This window comes from Pinus tabuliformis, chromosome 8 (assembly GCF_031772625.1).
Source record: "Pinus tabuliformis cultivar Carrire ecotype Pingquan chromosome 8, CPIR1, whole genome shotgun sequence".
Taxonomy (NCBI): Eukaryota; Viridiplantae; Streptophyta; class Pinopsida; order Pinales; family Pinaceae; genus Pinus; species Pinus tabuliformis.
In genome coordinates, this window is record NC_142294.1 from 1,269,430,228 (window position 1) to 1,269,440,409 (window position 10,182).

At 35.1% G+C, this 10,182-nt stretch overlaps 1 pseudogene; it reads left to right on the forward strand.

The window, feature by feature from the left end:
- The first annotated feature begins 1,494 nt into the window (after window positions 1–1,494).
- LOC149240003 (potassium transporter 5-like) lies at window positions 1,495–9,661 on the forward strand (annotated as a pseudogene).
- Window positions 9,662–10,182: the final 521 nt, after the last annotated feature.

Sequence of the window (10,182 nt, forward strand, 5' to 3'; positions counted from 1 at the left end):
CCAGCCTTCCCCTTCCGAGCCCTTCCACTTCTGCCAATAAAGAGCAACTGGGTACCTTGGGCATTAGGACTCTGTCGAGCCTCAAGTCTCGTACCCCACAACTTGTTACTTCAACTTTCTTTCCCACTGGTTATGTTCGCCAACTCAAGGAAGAATACAACACAGTCCTCGTCTTTCCAACTAATCCAGGGTTTTGCCCTCTTTTCCCTTTAAGGAAAAAGAAAGTAAAGGAAGAAGTTGGTTCAATTGTTTCTTTGATTCTTTTAATAATCTGGTCCAAGGTATTTTAAATAATAATTAATAGTATTTGTTCTGGCTATTTTAAGCCCAATAGTTTTAATGATTAAATAACATAAATAAAATTAAACTTGGTAAAAAAACAACTCATGAAGTCTCGTGCTGTATGTTACAATACTACACTTTGAAAATAATGGCTTATCAATACTACACGTTGAAAAAGCCTTAACCCAATTCATATGACAATTTTTAATTAATCAATTTAATTAAGAAAGGAAAAATGAAATAAATATTTTTGAGGTAAATTTCAATCTTTAATTTGTGAAAAAAATAAAAATATTTGAAAATATTAGTGGAGATCAAAACTCTATCATCTACTTAATAATTATTATAATTGAATTAAAAATTTTAAGAAGTTATTTCAAAATAAACATATATCCATTTAAAATTGAACATAGGTTAAATCTCTATCACCTACATATTAATTATTAAGCATTAAATTAAATTTTAAAAACTTATAAAATAAACTTATTTGCTGAAATAATCATAATTTGAAATTATGATAAAAAAATATTATTTTATTAAATTATTTAAAGGAAACATTAATTTGATTAAATTTCAAATTATAAAAAATTAATTTTATCCACTGAGCTTCTGGAACAACTTCGAACTGACAAATCAAGGCTTCAGTTGGTTTCCGAGTGAATAGACTCTCGATGGTACTGGGTTCTCCTGGCATTTGAGGGAATATACTCTTGATGGTTCTAGTGGAATATGTTGCCATTCAGAAATATACAAGCGGGGTCTATGCCCATTTTTGTAAATGTTGCCATTGACAATAGAGTACTAGTGGTGGTGCAATTATCTGCAGTTTATAAAGATTTTATTACACGTTTTTCCTTTAATTGAAAAGTTTTCTCTCGAAGTGCTCTCTACGTCTATGGTCAGACATACCTCCACATTCTCTCCACATGTCAAGATTCGGAAAAGGCAGTGCAACCTCAGTTGGGAGATGGCCGCAGCAGATTCTGTTTCAGTCGACAATTTTGACCTTGTTTTGAATCTCCTTTTTTTTTTTTGCGAATGTGTTTTGAATATTCATACAATTTCCAGGAAACATGGCGACAAGCCTTTTGGAATTCAATTAACATTCCAATTACGCCAAGTAGAGGGGATGCAAACCCTTTATAAAATGGCATATGGGCGTCATAGGTTTGTGTTATGTTACAGCTCTACGATATTTGAAAGTGGAAGAAAATGGAGTTGGAAGCAGAGATAGTCTCGAAGGAAGTAGAGGACGTGCAAATGGAGGTGATGGTTAATGGAGTGGAGAATGAAGAGGGCGATGTTTTAAAAGGAAACAAGTTGCATGGTAACTCTCATGGCAGCAAGTTCAAGAGGGTTGACTCCTTAGATTTGGAGTCAAGTACAGTTTCCGGAATGGCTACTCATGGCTCGGTTAGTATCAATAATAAAATAAATTCATTTATATTATACTCTAATTCTTGGGGCCTTTGTTATATCTCTATGATTTCTGTATAGTCTAAATGTGTTGGGTTAGTCTACGATTTCTGAATATAAGTTTTTTTGAAGCCATAGTTTTAACATTTAGAAATTCTCATTGTCTGGCTTCCTCTGTTTGTGAAAATTACAAACAATGCAATTAAAGGTTTCTAATTAAAATGACGATCAATGAAAATCTTGATGATGGTGTTTAGTCAATCAGTTAATTAGAACTTTGCTTTTGTTGTTTTTGCAAAATCTCGTTACAATGGCTTCCATTCTCTAGTTGGCCTTTCAGAGTATTGGAGTGGTTTATGGAGATATAGGAACTTCTCCCCTTTATGTGTTTTCTTCCACTTTTACAGATGGTATCCATCATCTAGATGATGTTCTTGGTCCTCTGTCTCTCATAATCTACTCGCTCACTCTTTTGCCACTGCTCAAATACGTTTTCATTGTACTGTGGGCCAATGATAACAAAGATGATATGTAATATGATGCAAAATATAATATCCAACGTTAATTTTGTCTCTGTATTTTGGATATAAGCTGATTGTGAAGATTAATGAGATGGCAGGTGGGACGTTTGCAATTTATTCCTTGATATGCCGTCATGCAAAAGTGAGCGTGGTTCCCAGTCAACAAGCATAGGATAGAGAGCTTTCATCATATAAACTTCCAGTGCCCACCAGTGAGCTTAAAAGAGCTTTGAATATAAAAGAAGCTTTAGAACAATGTCATGCAGCTAAAACAATTTTTCTCATACCGGCCCTTCTTGGTACCTCCATGGTTATTGGAGATGGTGTGCTCACTCCTTGTATCTCAGGTATTATTCCTCCCCAAAATCCAATCTCTCAAGTTTCTAGACAAAATCCATACTGTAAACACCATTATTCTACTCACTGGTTTTGGTTTTTAATGAAACTAAAAGCTAATATTATTTCCATGCAACAATTTTATCAGCAGTTCAAGGGATACGACAGGTTGAGAAGTCAATCAGCTAAGGTAAGTACTCATCAAGATTTCTATTTTGAAAAGAAAAAAGTACTCATCAAGATTCTCTCTGAGTTTAAGTTTAAAATGATGTTGGCAATAACTGAATTTAATTTGCAATTGGATTTGCAGAGGTGGTAGCTATGATATCAGTGGCAATCTTAGTTATGCTCTTCTCTGTCCAAAGATTTGGAACCCGAAAAGTTGGTTACTCATTTGCTCCATCTATTTTGATATGGTACTCCTCTATTTCCCTCATAACATCGTCAAACATGATACAACTATGTTCCAAGCTTTCTATCCCAAATACATCTTTGAATACTTCAGAAGAGATTTACACAAGGCTTGGATTTCACTTGGAGGAATAGTTCTCTGTGTAATAGGTATACAGCATGCTACCACTTGTGTGAATCCTTCTTTTTTTTTGCTAATTTACCAAAGCGAGGCTTCATTGCTTACCTTAGATGGGTGCTATGAAGGAACTGAAACTATGTTCGTAGATCTAGGTCATTTTCCCGTTCGTTCAATTCAGGTATGGATATCGATGAAAATGTGGAATAAATTTAAATTTATATTTAAATTTTAAGATTTTTAAGATTATGTATGCAAGTACTCTGACATCCGGTCTTCGCCAGATTGCCTTAACTGGAATAGTCTATCTTGCTTTAATCTGCGCATATGTGGGCCACGCTGCATATCCCAAGAAGTTCCCTGAAAAAATGTGTTAGATACATTTTACAAATCTACTCCAGGTAACTTCACTTATCCTTTAATTTTCTCTGTTTTGTTTATAGTCTGAGGGCAAGTTCCCCGTTGTTGCTTTGGATGATTTAATTTTTTTTTATAACTTTTCATAATGAGTTCACTTTTTCTAATGACAAATGACTCAAATTTTGTAACAAGAGCTATATATTGGTCAATGTTTGCAGTTGCAATGGCTTGCTTCTATTATAGCAAGCCAAGCCATGATCTATGCAACTTTTGCTATCATAAAGCTGTTGGAAGATATAAATTCCAACCACCCACTATTAATGCAGTTGCTAGACTATTTTGGAAGATTCGGCAAACGTCTTGAGAATTGGATAGCTTCCTGGAGAAGCCAATGACTCCAGAAACTTCCTTGTTGCGTATAAAAACCGCTTCAGCAATCAAACGAAGAAAGTTTGTTATGTGTTTTATGTGTTCAAGTGTGTGTTCTCTGATTTGGTATTAGAGCGTAGGTGAACTGTGCCTAGTGGTTGAAGCTGTGGAAGTGTAGTCAGACTTCTAGAAGTATTCAGTGTGTGTGAAGAACTAAAGAGTGCAGCCGAGTGTTTTGTTTGTCACTGCTGGGAAATCTATGGTGCGATGAGGGTAGTGCAATGACCAGATAGACGTTACGCACCAAGAGAAGAGTTGTGTGCTTTGGAGAAGGACTGACAGTGCCTCTGGATAGGCATTATTGTTTGGTGTGTGATTGAGGCGTTCGAGCCACTTTGAGGAGGTCGAGACGGTCGTGGAAGGTAAAATCGTTCAAGCGCTGTTTGTTTTTTTTGTTTTCCCTATTGTAGAGATCTACGCTAGTGGGGTGAGCCTGGACATAGAAGCTGAGCTGCGTGGAGGTGATTCGTTGTAGAAAATGTTGTAAGGTGGAGCCTCTCTCAACACTAGAGAAGCGGCAAACTTGAAGCTGTGAGGAGAAGCGACAAGCTTGAAGGTGAGCGTTATGTTAGAAAACATTGTTAAAAAGTATTGGGTGCTTGAATGTTAAAGGATCCAAGATCATTACGTGTCAAACTATTTTTGTTGTGCTGTGTTATATTGTTATTTTAACAAGAATATTAAAAAAATGGAAGGGGAGTTGGAAAGAGAGTTGATTTAAAAAAAAAAAAAGAGGAGGAAGCCATATTATCCAACAAAATTTTATGATTTATGCTTGAGGGCTTATATTTGTGAAAATTGGTAATTTGTTTTTTGGTGATTGGTACGGTGAAAATAAGTAACATGGCTAATGTATTGGTAGAATCTTATTTATCTGAATCTAACAAGTTAGATGGTGAAAATTATGCAAATTGGAAGTTTAAGTTGCAGATTTTGATGGAAGGCAACAATACATGGGTGATTATGTCTAGAGATGAAGTTAAGCCAGTGTCCCCTCAAGCCACAGATGTTGCAATTCAAGATTGGGAGCGACAAGAAAACACGCAAAGGTGCTTTTGCGGATGATGGTTAAGGACAACATTATTCCGCACATTAGAGAGTGCAAAACATTGAAGGAGACATGGGACACTCTTAAAAATTTGTATGAGACGAAGAATACAAATCAAATATTGTATTTAAAGAGTAAGATTCTTTCAATGAAGATGGAATAAAATGAAAGTGTTCGTGATTTTATTTCTAGAATTAATGATCTAAAGGATAAATTAGGTGACATTGGTGAATCAATATCTAGTACAGACTTGGTCACTGTGACATTAAATGGAATGCTTGATGAATATCAAATGTTTATCACTGGTCTTTCAGCTAGAGAGAAGGCTCCTACTTTTGATGAGTTGGCAGGTATACTTATGCAGGAAGAAGAGCGGAGAAGAAGCCTTAAACAGAAATCTTCCAATTCAGATTTGGCATTGATGGCCAAAGGGAAGCAGTCCTTCAAAGGCAAACAGTGGGAGAAAAATAAAGGCAAAAAGCCACAGGTAAAATCATTTCATGGTACACCTTTACCAAGGATAAATACTAAATCAAGTAGAGATGATGTGTGTTATTACTGTGGAAAACCTGGTCATTTTGCTAAGAATTGCATGAAAAGAAGGTCTGATCAATTTAAACAAAGAAGGCATTCAGGAAATTATGTTGATAGAGATGAAGCAATTAGTCATGACTTTAGCAATCTCAAATTGTTTGTGTCCAATGCTGCTTTATCAGCAGAAACTGATGATGATAATGCTTGGTTTATAGATTCTGGAGCATCAATCCATATGTCATGCAAAATAGATTGGTTTGATACTTATCATGAGATCAATAATGGTGGACACATCTATTTACAAGATAATAGATCACATGAAATTAAAGGATATGGTAATATAAGTGTTATGATGCCTAATGGACAAGAAAAACAAATTCAAAATGTGGTATATGTTCCAGGATTAAAGAAGAACTTAATTTCAGTCTCTACTATCATAGATCAATATTTAAAAGTTGAATTTGTGAAATCACATTCTTTGGTAAAGGATGTGCATGAAAACTACACGGTTGTTGCAAAAGGAATAACAGTTGGAGGCTTATACAAGTTGGATGTAATGAAGAATGGGCATCAAGCTTTGGCATCAACAAGAATGTCAACTATAGTGCTTTGGCATCAAAGGTATGGACACTTAAATCATAATGACCTAATGTTACTACAAAATAAACTGATGGTAGAAGGTCTTCCAATTATTAAGGGTGAACACTTTGAATGTGAAGGTTGTGCACTAGGAAAACAACATAGGGAAGAATTTCGTGTGCATGAAAATAGAAGGAAACTTGAAATACTTGAACTAGCGCATACTGATGTATGTGGTCCAATGCAAACTAAGTCACTTGGTGGAGCATATTACTTTCTTATAGTTATTGATGATAGCACTAGATACAGCTGGGTGTACTTTATAAGAAACAAAAGTGATGTGTTTGAATACTTTAAAGAATTCAAGAGTATGATTGAAAAAAAATAGGAAAGAGCATTAAAATTCTTCGATCAGATAAAGGTGGTGAATACACTTCAGGAGCTTTTATCAAATATTGCGAACAAAATGGAATTATGCAACAATTTACAGTACCACATACACCTCAACAAAATGGAGTAGCTAAAAGAAAGAATAGAACATTAGTTGAATGTGCTCGAAGTATGTTAAAAAGTAAAGGACTTTCTAATAGTTTTTGGGTTGAAGCCATTAATACAGCTGTATATCTTAAAAATAGAAGCCCTACTAAGTATCTTGAGCACAAAACACCATTTGAAGCATTTTATGGTTTTAAACCTAAAGTTAGTCATTTAAGGATATTTGGAGGCAAGGCCTTTGCTCATATTCCTAAAGAGGATAGGAGAAAGTTAGATGCCAAAGCCATCAAATATATTTTTATTGGATATTGCACTGATCAAAAACATATAAAATGTATGATCCAAGTACTCACAAGGTCTTTGCAAGTAGAGATGTTATATTTCATGAGCATGTAGATAAACAAATAAAAGAAGATGAACATAATACATGACAATCTCCTTATGAAATCTTTAAGGAAGAAGAAGAAGTTGTGGAATCAACTCAAGTACAAGAACACATGGACATTCCAAAAGACACATCAGGGAATCAAAGTCCACAAAGACGTGATGTAGGCACTCCATAGGGAAGAAAAGGATAAGGTACTCCACAAAGTAATGAACCTCTAAGAAGGTCAACACGACAGATTCAAGCCCCCATCAAGTATAAAGATTATGCTTTAATGTCTCAAGTAATGACTGTTTTTGAACCCTTAAATTATGAACAAGCCAAAAATCATAAAGAATGGATGGAAGCTATGAAAGAAGAATATGACTCTATAATAAAAAATGAAACTTGGGAATTAATAGAATTACTTGGAAATAAAGTCCCTATAGGATCAAAATGGTTGTACAAGGAAAAATTTAATGCAGATGGTAACATAGATAAGTATAAAGCAAGATTGGTTGCAAAAGGTTATTCACAAAAAAGAAGGTATAGATTATGAAAATACCTTTGCTCTGGTTGCAAAAATGAGTACAATCAGAATAATGATAGCATTGGCAACTAAATATGATTGAAAGCTACATCAATTAGATGTAAAGTCAGCTTTTCCAAATGGTGACTTAAAAGAAGAGATTTATCTTGTTCAACCAGAAGGATTTGTAAAAAAGGGTCAAGAACATCTTGTATGAAAGTTAAAAAAGGCCTTATATGGACTAAAATAGGCCCCCAGATATTGGTATGAGAAAATCGACAAATTTTTTCAACAAAAATTTAAAAAAAGTAAAAATGATCCTGATTTGTATGTCAAGACAGATAGAAATGGGGATATAGTATTACTCTCTATATATGTTAATGATCTAATAATAACAGGGAGTGCTGATAAATTGATTACAGATATAAAAATGAAGTTATCACAGGAATTTGAAATGAAGGATCTTGGTGAGATGCAATATCGTCTAGGTCTTGAAGTATGGAGAGATGATGGAAGAACCTTAATCACACAAAGCAAATATACAAATGAAGTACTAAAGAGATTTCATATGAATGGATGTAAAGTAGTGAGTACTCCATTGGAACATAATATCAAATTAAGAAGTGATGATGGAACAAAAGCACCATCAAACCAGGGAACAATCATATATATCATGCAAGGTCAAAGCATATAGACACACAATATCATTTTGTAAAAGAAAAGGTCCAATCAAAAGAAATTTCTCTAATATACTGTAATACAAATGAAAATGTTGCTGACATATTCACTAAGCCTCTTGGGAAGGCAAAATTTGAGTTTTGTAGAAGTAAGTTATGTGTTGTAGAAAATCAAAATTATATTGTAAGCCTAGCTGAGACTTTGAACAGAAAGCATGACAATTAAGAGTATGTTTACAATGTCTTATATATTGTGCCATAGTATATTTTTCATATGGCTAGAATTAAGGGGGAGTGTTGGAAGACATTAATTCCAACCACCCGCCATTAATGCAGTTGCTAGACTATTCTGAAGGATTTACGTCTTGAGAAATGGATAGCTTCCTGGAGAATCCACTGACTCCAGAAACTTCCTTGCTATGTATAAAAACCACTTCAGCAATCAAACAAAGACAGTTTGTTCTGTGTTTTATGTGTTCAAGTGTGTGTTCTCTGATTAAAACAGTCCATATCCCTCGGATGCTTTCCACGCGTTACGGTGGTGCACACTTCATCAAAGCATGAAGGCCAAGTGTATATTCCAGAAATCAACTACATTCTCATGTTGGCATGCATCATTGTCACCATTTCTTTCCAAGATACTACAAAGATCGGCAATGCCTATGGTATGTATGTACTATTGCTGTTAAATTAGAATATATAACATAACCCTGAATTTATTTCACAAAAATTGATGTAAGTGTGATTCTTGATAAGTCAGTGGTTAAATTATGGGTTGGTGATTCAAAATGGTTAAAATGAATACACTCTGGATATGTTTGGTGGATCAAAATGGTTAGGATGGAAATACAAGCAGGGAATTGATATGTAGAAATCCGTTTGGGACTTAACATATGAGGGATAAAAATGATTGATAGTTTGAATATTTATTTGTTTATGTATAAATTTATGATTTTTAAAAAATGTTTAAGAATAAGCTGATTTAGTTATCACTTTCGAACCTTATATAAATTTATATGTTAAAGTTGTGACGGTATGTAAATTGGATGCAGGCATAGGTGGTCGGGGTTATGATCGTAACTTCATCCTTCCTCACACTGGTAATGCTTACGAAATGGCAGACTCATTTATTGTTGATCGTTATCTTCGTCACTGCATTTGGAGCCATCAAATTCACATACCTCTCGGCAGTGCTGTACAAGTTTCCCAAAGGTGGATACCTTCCAACCGCTTTTGCAGCATTATTGTTATTTGTAATGTATGTGTGGCATTATGCGCATGTAAAGAGATACACCTATGAAGTAGAACACAAGGTGTCAACAGAACACATGTTAAGCCTGGGTTCGAGTCTGGATGTGACCACAGTTCTGGGGATTGGGCTTCTATACACAGAACTAGCACAAGGAGTTCCAGCAATATTTGAGCATTTCATGAGAAACCTCCCTGCCAGGCATTCAGTCCTTGTATTCGTCTGTGTCAAGTACCTGCCTATGAATACAATTCCAGCTGAAGAACAATTTGTATTTCGCAGAATTGGTCCAAAAGAACACAAAATCTCTTAGCAATAACATTAGCAATGATACTGGTAACCTAAACAATGAGATTTTGAATGTGAACCCTATTATTCTTCCGCCTTCTTCCCGGAATAATAGAGTGGTTAACCTTTCCAGCTTTTCTTTTTCCCCTTCTGTTTTTAGTCTTTTAAGCAAAGGTTTAAACTTTGCCCTTGCCCCTAGAAAGATCCCCTTGGAAGACATTATTTGCGACATGGAATTTGGGATTAGAGATCTTCCGGATAATATTAAGGACACTATTAGACAGGATTGTGTTGTCGTCCTTAGAAAGGCTAAGCCCCCTCGGAAGAACCTCAGCAATGAGGAATTCTCTGCCCTTAAATCCTTAAATCAGAATAATGATATTGTCATTCTGAAGGCTGACAAAGGAGGGGTTGCGGTCATCCTTAACAAGGATGATTACCGTAAGAAGATGTTGGATCATCTTTACAATAGTGGCAGTTATAAAAAATTGTCCAAGAACCCCTTGAAGAAGATTTCTAGGAAAGTGGCTCTCGCCATCAAGTCTA